Source organism: Mustela nigripes, chromosome 4 (genome assembly GCF_022355385.1).
Source record: "Mustela nigripes isolate SB6536 chromosome 4, MUSNIG.SB6536, whole genome shotgun sequence".
Classification (NCBI taxonomy): domain Eukaryota; kingdom Metazoa; phylum Chordata; class Mammalia; order Carnivora; family Mustelidae; genus Mustela; species Mustela nigripes.
This window is the reverse complement of record NC_081560.1, coordinates 184,569,844-184,582,887: the sequence shown is the minus strand read 5'-3', so window position 1 is coordinate 184,582,887 and position 13,044 is coordinate 184,569,844. Positions and strand designations below refer to the sequence as shown.

Genomic DNA, 13,044 nt, shown 5'->3' with positions numbered 1-13,044 from the left:
GGAGCATGGAGAAGGAAAGAAAGAAAAGGAGAGAGAGAAAGGAAAAAAAAAAAAAAAAGGAAATGTCCCTAGAATAGCAAAAGCCCCCAGGATGCTGCAGTTGGGACAAACTCCCCACATGTGAGTGGGACAAACTCCCCACTTCCAGATGAAGTGACAGGTTTCTGTTGGCCACAGCTGCCACCTGGCTGATCCCTCCTTGTTTCCAGCTCTGGTTTGCTTTGATTCTAGTGGTGACTCATGGCTGTGTCACACTCCAGGATACAGGGTGGACATCAGCCCTTATAGTCCTGAGGAAGATTCATTCTGCAGCCAGCCCAGCCTGTCCTGATGGGAGCCCCACCTGCGCAACATGGGGCAGGCTGGGGGCTGTGTTTGTGGGACAAGTGCTCAGCTGACTCCCATCTGGGATGTATTGGGAAACACCAGCAATCCCCCAAATGGGCTTTCTACCAGAGTCAATGGGGTCCTGCCCCTGGTCCTTCCTCAGTCCAACAGAACCAGAGTTTCACAGACCTGGCTGAAGAAAACTATTTTTCAAAACTGTGCCTGGTAACTAAAATAATAATAATAATAATAATAATAATAATGATAATAGTTTTGTTCTTTTTGTAAAGGATACATTTTAATTGTTAAAAACTTAAGTCACACAGAAAATGCAGAAGAAAGAAAGAAAAAAAAATCATCCTCAACTCTCTCATCTAAGAGCAGCATTATTAGCTTTATGTAGGCAGAACCCCAATGTTTCTTTTTCTTTTTCTTTTTTTTTAAAGATTTTATTTATCTATGAGAGGGAGAGAGAGAATGTACAAGCAGGGGGAGGAGCAGAGGGAGAGGGAGAAGCAGACTCCCCGCTGAGCAGGAAGACCGATGTAGGGCTTGATCCCAGGACTCTGGGGTCATGACCTGAGCCGAAGGCAGACTCTTAACTGACTGAGCCACCCAGGCACCCCACCCCAATGTTTCTTTAAGCATCAACACTGACAGAAGAAGGCTAGATGGACAGGAACACCTGGTTACACATTCTGAGGCAGGTGGGCCCACGTTAGGTCCCCATAGCTCAGGAGACTCTGCTCTCTGTGGGATCCATGGTACCTTCACTGAGTGCAGCTGTTGGTGACTGGAGGAGGCCCTGGATGGGGAGTTCTTCCCGGAGGCCCAGGGCTCCCACCATCTCTGTATCCACGTCCCCCTTTCACACACTGCTGGCCCCTCATAGCACTCTGACTGAGCTGTCCCCTCAGATGGGAGTGAGGCAAAGTGCCATTTTCTCCACCACCTTAAACAAATGGGAGCAAGCAACCATTAACAACATGAGACAACACGTTAATGTTGTGGCTTACCCAAAACAGGGGACCATGGTTACTGCTGACCCCAGTGCCTCTGAACCAGAGCTTCCCAACAGAGGTTTATGGTGTTTGACCTTTCAGTCCATGGTGAGGCTGGGGTTGGTGTGCACAGGCAGCAACACCCCCAGGCCAGAAGCATCCAGCAAAGGAGCCTCAGTGAACCACAGAATGCTATAAATATAGTAGCGTTTTTTTATGTATAAGCTGGTAGATTAGTGTTCTGGGGTTGCTGCAACAAAATACCAAAAACTTGGTGACTTAAAACAATGAAAATTTATTTTCTCATAGCTCTGGAAGCCAGAAGTTCAAAATGTAGATGTCAGCAGGGTTGAGCTCCATCTGGAGGCTCTAGGGGAAGGTCCTTCTTCTCCTCTTCCAGCTCCTGGCTGCTGTTGGCATCCCTTGGCTTGTGGCCACATTGTTCCCATCACTGCCTCTGTCCTCATATGGCCTTCTCTCCTGTGTCTTATAAGGACACTTGTCATTGGATTTCGGACCAGCCCTAATAGAAAACGATCTCATCTTGAGATCCTTGAATTCTATCTTTGAAGAACCTTTGGTCATGTTGACAGGTTCTGGGAAATGGACTATCTTTTTGGGGTCACCACTCAACTCACTAGCTGTGCTGTGAAAAGCTGGAAGCATGTCCAGCTGCCTGGAAAATAGCAGTGAGACCCTACTTGGCCTTGGGGAGATGTGGTGGTCCAGGTGTGAGTCCCCCCAGACTCATGAGTTGAAATCCTAACTGCCTGAGGTGATGGTATTGGGAGGTGGAGCCTGAGGGAAAAACCCTTAGGAATTATTGCCCTTTTAACAGAAAACCCACAGAGCTCCCTCAACCCTGTTTGGGGACAGAGCAAGGAGTCTGTGACCAGAGGAGGGCCCTCACTTGACCATGTTGGTGCTCTGACCTCAGACTTCCAGCCTCCCGAACTGTGAGAAGGACATTTCTGTTGTTTATAAACCACCCAGTCTGTAGTGTTTTGCTAGAGCAAGCTGAGTGGTCTAAGACAAGAAGTTTCTCCAACCAGGGCTCTACCACTCTGTATGCCTCGAACGAAGTGTCTGAGCCTGGTAAGGGCTTCAGAGAGCATCCGGTTGCTGGAGGAGGGTGGCATCTTGGGGGGGTGGGGACGCCCCATGCCCCATTCTCCACACCACGTCCTGTGCACCTCTTCCCCCGGATGTTCATCTCTATCCTTTATCACGTCCTTCACTGGGTAATACGCTGCTAAGTGTGAGTGTTTCCTTGAGGTCTGTGAGCTGTTCTAGCAAACGATGGAGCCCAGGGAGGGAGCGGCGGGCACCCGGACGCAGAGCCCGTAGGTCGGACGTAGAGGTGGCACCCGAAGACTTGCAATTGGCACCTGAGGTGGGGGCAGTCTTGTGGGACCGAGCCCCGCACCTGCGGCATCTGTGTCAACTCCAGTCAGAGTCGGAATTGAACTGAATCATGGGACGCCTGGCTGGTGTCGCGGAGGAGAGCTCCATGGGTGGGAAACCCACATCCGGTGTCAGAACTGTTGTGAGTATGGGAATAAAGAAGTGTTTTTTCCGATGCCGTGCCCCACGAGGCCACCAGGAAAGGGGGCACACATCCTGTGTCCACAAACATAGGAAGCCACGCGCTCAGCCTGAGGATGTCCGGTTTGGCCAGGAAACCTCCTCTCCGAGACTCAGGGAGCTTCCTCGGCAGCAGCCTTCAGGGGCACATCGGAGGGGTCCCCAGGGTGTCCGTGGGTCAGGGAAGCTGGTTTGGGGGGCATAGAAGCCTGACCTCTGCCAGGTCATCCATCCAACCACACCTTCAAGGTGCCTACTAAGTGCCCAGAGGTGTGCAAGACTCAGGGATCCTGACGGCAATGGGCCACCCCTGCCTCCTGGAGGCCCTGGTCTGATAGGGGTCAGCTGGCCAGTTGGAGGGTCAGCCTTGGGAAACGGGATCCCAGGCCCCCTCAGTCGAGTCAAATGGACGATGGCTGTGTGCAGGAGAAGGCTCAATCCGCTGAGGAAGGGGTCCTTGGGGGACCGGAGGAGTGTAAAAGCCCAGCTCATGGGGCCTGGGAGCCAAGGCGTGTCGCGGGGGGCTTTGGTGGGGTGAGGAGGGAGTGCAGGAGATGCCCCCGGCTCCGGGTCTGCTGTACGTTAGAGGCAGGTGCAAATTCTCCTCCATGTCCGGGGTCTGGAATGGAGCAGTGGTGACAACAGCCGTCCCTGCCCCTCCTCAGAGCAGGCCACCCTGCTCTGAGTCCCGACCTTTCAGTGTAACCCAGTCAGAGCACTGGCTTCCCTGCCCTGGGCCACTCTGGGGATGCTCTGTCACTCTCTGGTCTCCCTGGGGCTGGGCTGCGTCTGGCCCTCGGCCAGAGAGAGAGCAGCCCCCGTTCACACCCACAAAGTTGGGAACAGAGAGCCTCCAGCACCTGGCATGGGTTTCCTATCTCGGCTCCAACAAGTCTCCATGATCAGTGCCTTGGGGGACCGAGGAAGAAGCCATTCCCTTGCTTTCCCAGCTGCTGTAGAGGCGCCCACGTGCCCACCCCGAGCTCGGCCTCTCCGTAGGAGCCCCTCCTGCTTCCCTTGAGTGAGGACCCTGTGACCACTCGGGTCCCACAGACCCTCCCCATGACCCCACATCTGGATCACTAATATAATCACGCCAGCCCAAGGCAACATAGTCTCAGGTTCTGGGCACCAAGACGAAGACATCTTTGGGGCCAGTGTTCTGTCTACCACGCACTGTGGGAACCGCAGCCCTAACCTAAGCTAATCCTTACAAGGATACCGTGAGCTATTGCAATGTCCATTTTACAGATGAAGGACTGAGGCCCAGAGAGCTTGGGCAATTTGACCGAGGGCCCCCCGCCTGGCTCCAGAGCCCTAACACCCGCACCTCGCACGTCTCCCTGGCCTGAGATGAGGGGAGGGCGTGAAGGCCAGGTCTTGGGAGGGCCGGAGAGGCAGGTCGTGGGCACACAGGGCCCAGCATGGCCCCCCCTGCCCACCACGCCAGCCGCCTGGCCGCTCTGCCCTGCGGGGCCAGATGGGAAGCAGGCTCCGTGCTTCAGCCTCTGGGCGCGAGTCCCGGCTTGACTCCGAGCAGCCGTGGACAGGCCGCCTGGTCTCTCTGAGCTTCAGTCTTGTCACCTGAGAAACGGGAAGAACTGTTACTCCTTTCCCAGACTACTGCGCAGCTCTGGCGCGATGGTGCAGGCCACGTGCTTTAGAACAAGCCTGGGCGGTGGGAAGTGTCTACATAAAGTCACTGAGGCTGTCCTCTCACTGAAGGGAGCTGTTCCATTTTGCTGGCCACGTGTGCAGCGAGGCTGCTGCTGACCCGAAGTGAGGAGGGTCCTGGGCGCTGGGCTCAGTGATGGAGGAGCCCCTCTGGGTCTCACTGTGGCCAAGGAAGCCAACTTGCTGTGAGGCCTTGGGCGAGTTTCTTCCCCCTCTGTTCTCCCACCTGTAAAGCAGTAGCATTGACCCACATGGGGCCTCCAGGCCCTGCTGTCCTGGGGGCTGTGTGGTGGCGCGGCCGATGGGGGAGGCACAGGCCACCATGTGGTCAGATGGGGAAGAAACCTGTTTTCCGGGGGGGCCCCAGGAGGCAGGCTGGCTGGCGCATTGGGAGCATGCTGGTTGGTGCTTAGGATGCCTGTTGGGCTGGCCCTTGGGGGTCATGCTGGATAAATACCCAGAAATGGAATTACTGGGTCATACGGTATTTCTGTTGTGAATGTTCGAGGAAGGTCCACACCATTGTCCAGAGCACATGAAGCAGTTTGCAGCCCCAGTGGCAGAGGCACGAATGTCCCCTTTCTCCACAGCCTGGCTGACACCTGCTGTATCCACATCTCCTTGGTTGTCTTTCTCTCCATAAGGTAATTTCAGGACAGCGACTGTCCTAACGTAAGCTTTCTATTAGCCTTTTAAGCATGGAGTTGTCTACACATTGTAACATTGCCCCCAGCTTCCCTTTCTGACAGAGGCACCAGGGACACGGACAAAGATCCCGCGTGCCCTCTGTGAAGGAGGGAAAAGGGACGAACGTCCTCTTGAAAGAGTCTGAGCAAACAGCCGGCCTGGACTGGCGCTTCCCGCCACGGCCGGAGGGGACCCCTGGCCGCCCGACCCCCATCTGCTGACCAGCCTCAGTCCCAGCGGGGTGGATGTCTCCATTCGTCCTTCCTGCTGTGGCTGCACTTTCATTTCCAAGTTCAACGTCCGTGGTAAACGGGAGACTCCAGAACAGATTTCTTCCCGTCCTCCGTCCCCGCCCGTGTCAACGCACCAGACAGATGTTTTCCACTCGTCCTGCCTTGTCCCTGGCCAGGCAAAGTTCTGAATCGAGAAAGGGAAAATATAATTGCTGCGAGGAGTCAAACATCTTTACCCTTGAACGAGAAAAGTCGTTCATGTCTTCGGTGGGTACTTTCTGAGCATGGCCCTGGGATGTGATGGGTTCACAGGCTCCATCCCTTAACACACTCAGAGTCCGGTGGAGGGGACGAGAGAGGGGGGGGGGCCCGGTGGGGGGGGGAGGGGGGGGGGGGGGGGGACGGAGGTAAAGGGAGCCAGGGACCTCGGTGGGAGGCCTGGGGAGGGGTCTTGGAGGGAACTGAGAGCTCTGCAGGTGAAGGAAGGCATCCCCCAGAGGGAGAGCATCAGCGCTATGACAGTGAGCGAGGAAGGAGGCTTGTTGGGGGTGGGGGACTGGACTCTGGGTGTGGGTGGCAGGGAGAGGCCCAGTGGATCTGGGGCCAGACGAAAGCCTTGAGAGCCAACCAAGGCTCTTGGGCTACATTGCCGAGGGACAGGAGGGATCTCTGGGGAATCTGAGCAGGGAGTGATGTGGTCATGCCTCGGAGGGCAGGCTGGGGATGGCAGGTGGAGGCAGTGGTCTGGGGGGCCCAGCCAGGTAGGGGATGGGGTTTGAGAAATGCTCAAGAGATCAGAGCAATTCACCCCTGGGAAGCTGGGGGTTGAGGAATGAAGGAGGGTCTGGTATCTCCCAGGAGGTGGGAGGAGGAAGACGTCCGTCCCCCAGACCTTACTGGGCTTCAGGTTCAAGTCAACTGGCTGGAGCAGGTTATACTCTGGCCAGGAGGAGCAGGGTGCTAGGCAGGTATGATGGTGAGGACCTGGGAATTACACACACACACACACACACACACACACACACAGGTGGAGCTTGGGGGTATAATAACAGACATTTATTGAGTGCTTACTCTGTGAGCAGACACTTGACACATGTCATCTTACTAACTTCTCCGCATTTTACAGATGAGAACACGGAGCGTTGGAGAGAGCACACAGGTGACTCTAGGCATGGCTGGCAGTGCCACAGCGGGATCCTGTACCAGGCAGCCTGAGTGCAGAAGTGCTTTGCCCCCTGAGGTTCACAAAGCAGACACCCACCTTGGGGGACATGGTGAGCCTGTGCCTGGGGTTGGCATTGGGTCTGAAAGCTCCTGAAGCCTTCCCCATGCCGCTCGTGGGACGAAGCTGCTCCTCTTTCTCCAGTCCCTTCTCTCCTGTTGTCTAACGGACCCCAGGTGTAGAGAGCTGGCCGACACATCATCTTTGTTGATGACACTCGCAGAGCTCTCCATGCAAGACCCTCTTCCCTCTGCCTGCCTCCCTCCCTATCTCTCCCTCCCTCTCTTCCTTCCTGCATTTTAATCTAATGAACACCCGTTAACCAACATCCGACAAGAAAGCTGGAATGCTGACAACAATTGCCATGTTGTGCTCCCCCATCCAGAGCCTTCCTCCCCCAACCCCAGGGAAGAGACGCTCAGAAGTCTTCTCTTTATCATTCTCCTGGTTTCATTTGATCACATCTAAATAGATTCTCAAAACCATTTTTAATTTTAGTCATTTTTTAGCTTGAAAAAGAGTATTCTGCTATATAATTTAAAAAAAAAACTTGAAGTTTTAGAATAGTCTTGGATGCACAGAAAAATTGAGAATACAGAGGATTTGTATAATCTTTTTGGATTTTCTTTTTTTCTCTCAAAATTATATTACTGTTTTGGAAAGCGTTTTGGCATTGTCTCCTGAAGCTGAGCCTTTACATACCTCACATACCAGCCATTCTTCTTCTGGGTATTACCAGAATGTTCGTGGCAGCACCACTGCTGGTATTAAAATGTTGGAAGCAGCCCAAATCCTGGCAACAGAAATAGGTAAATAGATACATGAATTATGGTCTAGTTAAACATTGGGATGTCAGAGCAGTAAAACTGGACAACAGCAGGGAACACAAATGTGAGCGAATCCTAGAATCTAATTTGGATGGATATTCAAACAATAATGGATATTCAAATAAAATAAATGTAAATAATTAGGGATATTCAAATAAAATAAAAGGGAGTCTGAGGTTTTTCTCTACTTGGTATATACGGGACTCCAAAAAGTTGTCCAGCATTTAGGGACAGTCTTGGCCAAAGCCCACCACCTTCTGAGCACAGGATGAGCAAACGTCAAAACCAAGGTTCTGTCCGCAGGGAGACCCCCGCCAAGGTTGGTTTGGAGCTTCAGGCATGACCAAGTTGAGTCAAGGTGACCAGAACTGAAGGTACCTGTAGAAAGTTACAATGCACCACAGTTGGAGCCTGGAGAGCCGGGGTGGGAGGGGGCCTCTGCCAGGACTGCAGAGGGATTGAAGGTGGCTCCCAAGGTGTGGGGGTGAGAAAGACCTGGAAACTGGCTGACCCAGTATTGCGGTCACTAGCCAGCGGCCCAGAGCGGGGCAGGGCAACTTCTTCAAGTGCTACCCCAGCTGAACAAACTGTCCCTGAGCCCCATCCAATTTCCATGCTCACTTAGCAACCCTCATATTTTTCTAAAATAATTTTTTTAATAAAACAGGGCATCCTTATAAAAGAAAAAATTTAAAGGAACAAATTTAAAGAAGGAACAATAAAATTTAATAAAATAAATTTAAATTTAATAAAATTTAATAAAATAAATAAAATTTAATAAAATAAATAAAAATTTAAAGAAGGAACAAAAATCATGCATGGTTTCAGCACTCGTGGTTACATTCTGTTTAAAAATTAGATGCTCGAGGCTCCTGAAGGTGCAGCGGTTTCATTTCAGCCGTTTCCATATACTAATAATTATATCATACGCATTATATTAACTCTAGTTTTTTATCCAAGCACATTTTTGCATTGTAAACCTTTTGGGGTTATCGTCTTTAATGAAGGTACGTAGTTTGTTGGGTGGAATCCGTGTATCTCTCTACCCGTCCGTCCATTTTTCTCTCCCACCTCCACTTTATGGGATATATTCTATATAGAATATATATTTTTATTCCAATGCTGGTTATTTTGGCTGTTTCTAGGTTTTCACTATTACAAGTAATCCTGCCAGGAATATCTTGGTGCAAAAGGCTTTTTCAGTATTCAAATTATTTCCTTAGGAGAGATTCCCAGAAGTGGAATTATTAGATCAAAGGGTTTGAATATATTTAAGGCTCAGGAGACTTGCTGCCAGATTGCTTTCCAAATGTATGGCAACAATTCACCCTCCTGCAGGCATCCTGAGATCAAGCTCATTCCGCTGCATCTTCAGGAGCCTCGAGCATCTAATTTTTAAACAGCTCCGCTAATTTCTGATGACCAGTCTGTGGAAATCAGCGGTATCCTAGAAAAGACAGGAGCTGCCCTAGAGTACCATGTTCTGGGAAAACTCGGTCCTCCATTGTGAGTGATGCTGTTGTCTGGTTGACTTCTAGCTTGCCATCGTTGGACTCCGTGGGAGCCAGTCCCTGGGCAAGATGACCAAATCGAGTTCTATGGTCTGTTAAGGTGAGGCCTAAGCCCATGGACCTGAAGGCTGAAGGATCCAGCCGGGCACCTCTTTGGTTGCTCTTAACCGCAACTCTTTCTGGAGAAAGAATGTGCTAGAAGGGAAGAAAAATAGAAGGATGCCAGCCATTGGGGGAGGCTATTGTTGGCCACTCAACATCTATTTCACTCCTATTGATGCAAAAGGAACAAACCTCTTTAAACACTTTTAAAAAGAAAGAAAAAGTTTTATTCGAGCCCAAATTAGAATGGCTGCCCAGGATACATGATCTTTACAAAGAGTGCTCCGGGAATGGAACATTTGGTGCAGGGTGATGTGTCTTTTACATAAAAAGAGTTACAAATCATCATGACCAAGGACATTCCAGAAAGTTACAGACCTTATCTTATGTTTTTAGTATGTGCAAAACCGTATGACTTTAAGCTTTTGGGAGCCAGGAAGGGTTTTGTGTGTGTGTGTGTGTGTGTGTTTGTTTTTCTTATCTTTATTTTTGGAATCCTCCTTTTTGATTATTTATTATTTTTTTTTAAATAAAGCAGACATTCAACGCATAGTCGGGGCAGAACTAGAGCCCGTGCTTTGAGGTTTTGTGGAGGCATTTTGAACACTGGTAAAATGTTAAGGGAGAGCTTCTCTGGGAGCCTGGGAGCAGGGCCTACTGGTGTGAAAAGTTGACAGTTTTCTTTATCACTCCTATGTTCCTCCCACCGGTGGACCTGTAGTTTCTTCAGGCAGTCATGTAGATCCCCAGATCTAAGGGCAGGGGGATTCCAGACCCCAGCTGCAGGGGTCAAATCACAACTGTAATAAGGCAAGTGTAATAGTATCATTCCTGCTGGCCAGTCATTGGTTCAGGCAGGCATGTGATGCCCTTTTGGTTAATAAAATGTACGTAGACGTTGGCAAGAGTAAAAGTAAAGTAGAAGTCGAAGCTGGGACAGATCTGATCGGCAGGATGCTTTCAGCCCTTTACCCTACATCCTTCTTGCTGCTGGAATGCACATGAAATGTTAGAGGCACAGCAGCCCTTTTGTGACTCCAAGTTGACAAGCATGGCTACAAACAGCAAGAATGGCTGAGCAGAAAGATAGATGAGCCGGTGTCCATGAGGAGCTGGTCCACTCTTGAATTGCCTTTTCCAAGACTTACTTCCTGTTATGTAGAAAAACAGGGTTATATTTATTTATGTCACTTTGGCTTCTCAGTTACTTGCATCTGAATGCGTTCCTACCGAGAGATATGCCAGGATAAATAATGCTAGCTTTGTAACAATGTCTCAGCGGCTAAACACGGTACAGTTCATTTCTCACTCTTGTCACAGTCTGATGTGGGGTGGGCAATGCTCTCCAAGCCGTGACTCAGGGATCTAGGCTCCTTCTATCTTGCGACATTATCTTTTTCACACATAGTCACACATAGAAGGGGAGGGGAGCACAGACAGCCATGCCCATGACCTACGGCCAGTCCTATAAGCAGCATGGGTCACTTTTGCTGACATCTCCGTGACCGGGACCCAGTCATAGGGCCTCAATCTAACCAGTTGCAAGAGAGGTTGGGATGGAGGCTTTCTGTATGCCAGGAGGAAGAAACAGGGTTAGTGAGCAAGCAGCCAGTCTCTGCTCCACACTCCCGGAAAGGGAAACATCCCGAAGATGAACACGTTGGCATCATGGTTTGCCAAGGACCCATCTGGGAATGTGCATTCTGGATCTGGAAGGCGAGATTGCTCTAACGTGCAGTGGCCGAGCTGCGCCCGAGACTGGCAGTCTGTCATCGGCGTCCAGGGCAGCCGTGCCAGGCGCCCAATTTCTGTTTTTGTTGTTTTCAGTTCTGCAAAAAAGTGGTCTTGACATTTTTCAGAAGCGTGATTTAGAGAATAGTAAGACCCTCCCTCCCTCTCTTTCCCCCTCCCCCTCCCCCTCCCTTCCTCCCTCCCCCTCCCCCCTCCTCCCTTCCTTTCCTTCCTTCTCTCTCCCTCCTCTCTCTCTCTCTCCCTCCTCTCTCCCTCCCTTCCTCCCTCTCTTCCTTCCTGTTTATATATTCTGAAGAGAAGGGTGACTTGTGGCTTGCTTTGGAATGGACTCGTCAGGATCTAGATCCCCTCGGTCAGAACGTCTTCTCATAGAGGCTGTTTTCACAAATTCACTTATTAACATCATGGGTCCTGACTGTGCAAAACTCTGGGTCACCCTCGGGGCCCAGATAGACACATATCAGGGTTCTTGCCTTCAATGAACCTGCCATTTTGTCAGCATCTAAGTCCACAGTAAGGGGGGAAGGACAGGAGGAGGCCAACAGGGGGACCATGGCTGAGAGCCCAACGCTGATGGAACCACACAGGGTCACACAGGGGAAGCTCGCTGGGTAGGGCCTTTATAGCAATCTTGGTGCCAACATTCACTCATTCAGGCAGTATATGCAAAATGCTGAGAACCGTGTCTGGCACATGACACACTATTTTCACTCATCCATCTGTCCATTCATCCATCCATCCGTCCGTCCATCCATCTGACTGGGAAGGAACACTTGTTATGTTCCAGGCCCTGGGCTGATGCTGAGGACAGGTAGGGAGGGCTCTGTAAGGCTGACAATCTGGTGATCTAATTCTGATGCTCCATACAGCGGAAGAGCATGTGGTCAGACAAGCAGACCTTTGCAGCACAGTGATGCGCGGGCTGCTGTTTCTTGTGGGAGTGCACAGGTGGGGGCACTTCACAGCTTGCGGAGGTACGGAGGGCTTTCTGGAGGAGGTGGCACCTAACCAGTAGGACGAATAGGCAGGAGCTGGCCAGGCAATGATGGTTATATAATTCACAGGACTCAAGGCAGAAGGCAAATGCAGAGCTTCTCATTCATAAAGAAAGACAAGTACCACTTAAAGGCACTAAAATATAAAGGTTTCCCCCTTTTTCCACATTACCTCTCTCATCTTATCATAGGGTTTCTTTTGCTATTTAATGATACTCTAAAGAGAAATTAAAAATCAGAATTATCAGCGTACCTTTTACCCTCATCTTGATGCCATCCCGGTTTTAAACGGAAGTCCAAGAGCACTTAGCTCGTAAGCAGAGTCACCGAAGCGACACGGCCTGTCTCAGAGGTCTTGTGCGCACGTGAACTGCTTTCTTACCACGGAAGTGGGAATGCTCAAGTATTTTTATTTTGCTTCTTGATGGAATCACCTTCCGCCCACACGCGGTGCCTTGGTCTTCCCGCTGAGTGAGGAAGGGCCGAGGGAGCTACGGGCCGCATCTGTCCCCTTCCTTCTGTGCCTTCCATGTCGCAGAAGCGATCGGCTGATGCAGGGACGGGACGCGACCAAGAAAGGGTGCCACAGGGCCTCGGTCCTTCTCGTTTCTCAAGATGAGTCGCTTGAGTATGGGTGCGTGTTCTGATCTGAAGGGCGGGCTGGCCTCCAGGAGGTGCCGGCAGGCTCACTCGGCCGCAGACGTAACACGCTTCCCTTGTACTCACTCGGAGTCGGGCTGAGTTGCATGCACCCGTGGGCCCCCCGGAATGGCACGCTTACCGCGCCGCGGGGAACGGCACACACCTGCCTGCGCACCCCTCCCAGTGCCCCGCTCTCGGTCATGTGCGTGCCTCCGTGTCCCAGTGCGTCTCATTTACCAAACGCAACTGCAGAGATGGACTCGTTCATGATTTCAGGATAGTGACGTGACAGCCCAGCATTAAACCAAGCGAGGAACCCTCCTCGGCCTCGGGCAGGGCGTACCTGGTCCTCGGGCCTCAGGGGCTGCGCGTGAGCAGGGGCGGCGTGTAGGAGTGTGAGAAAGCAGGGAGGGCTGTGGTCGGGTGCGTTGTGCCTACTTCCTCCGCTCACACGCGGGCTTCATGGCCCATCCCACGGCATTTACAA

General features: G+C 51.5%; 1 long non-coding RNA gene across 1 annotated transcript; it reads left to right on the top strand.

Annotated features, from left to right (window-relative positions):
* The first annotated feature begins 2,581 nt into the window (after positions 1-2,581).
* On the top strand, positions 2,582-7,189 carry LOC132015439 (uncharacterized). The gene is made up of 3 exons (XR_009403682.1): positions 2,582-2,874; positions 5,095-5,773; positions 6,633-7,189. It is a non-coding gene; the product is annotated as an uncharacterized LOC132015439 (long non-coding RNA).
* Positions 7,190-13,044: the final 5,855 nt, after the last annotated feature.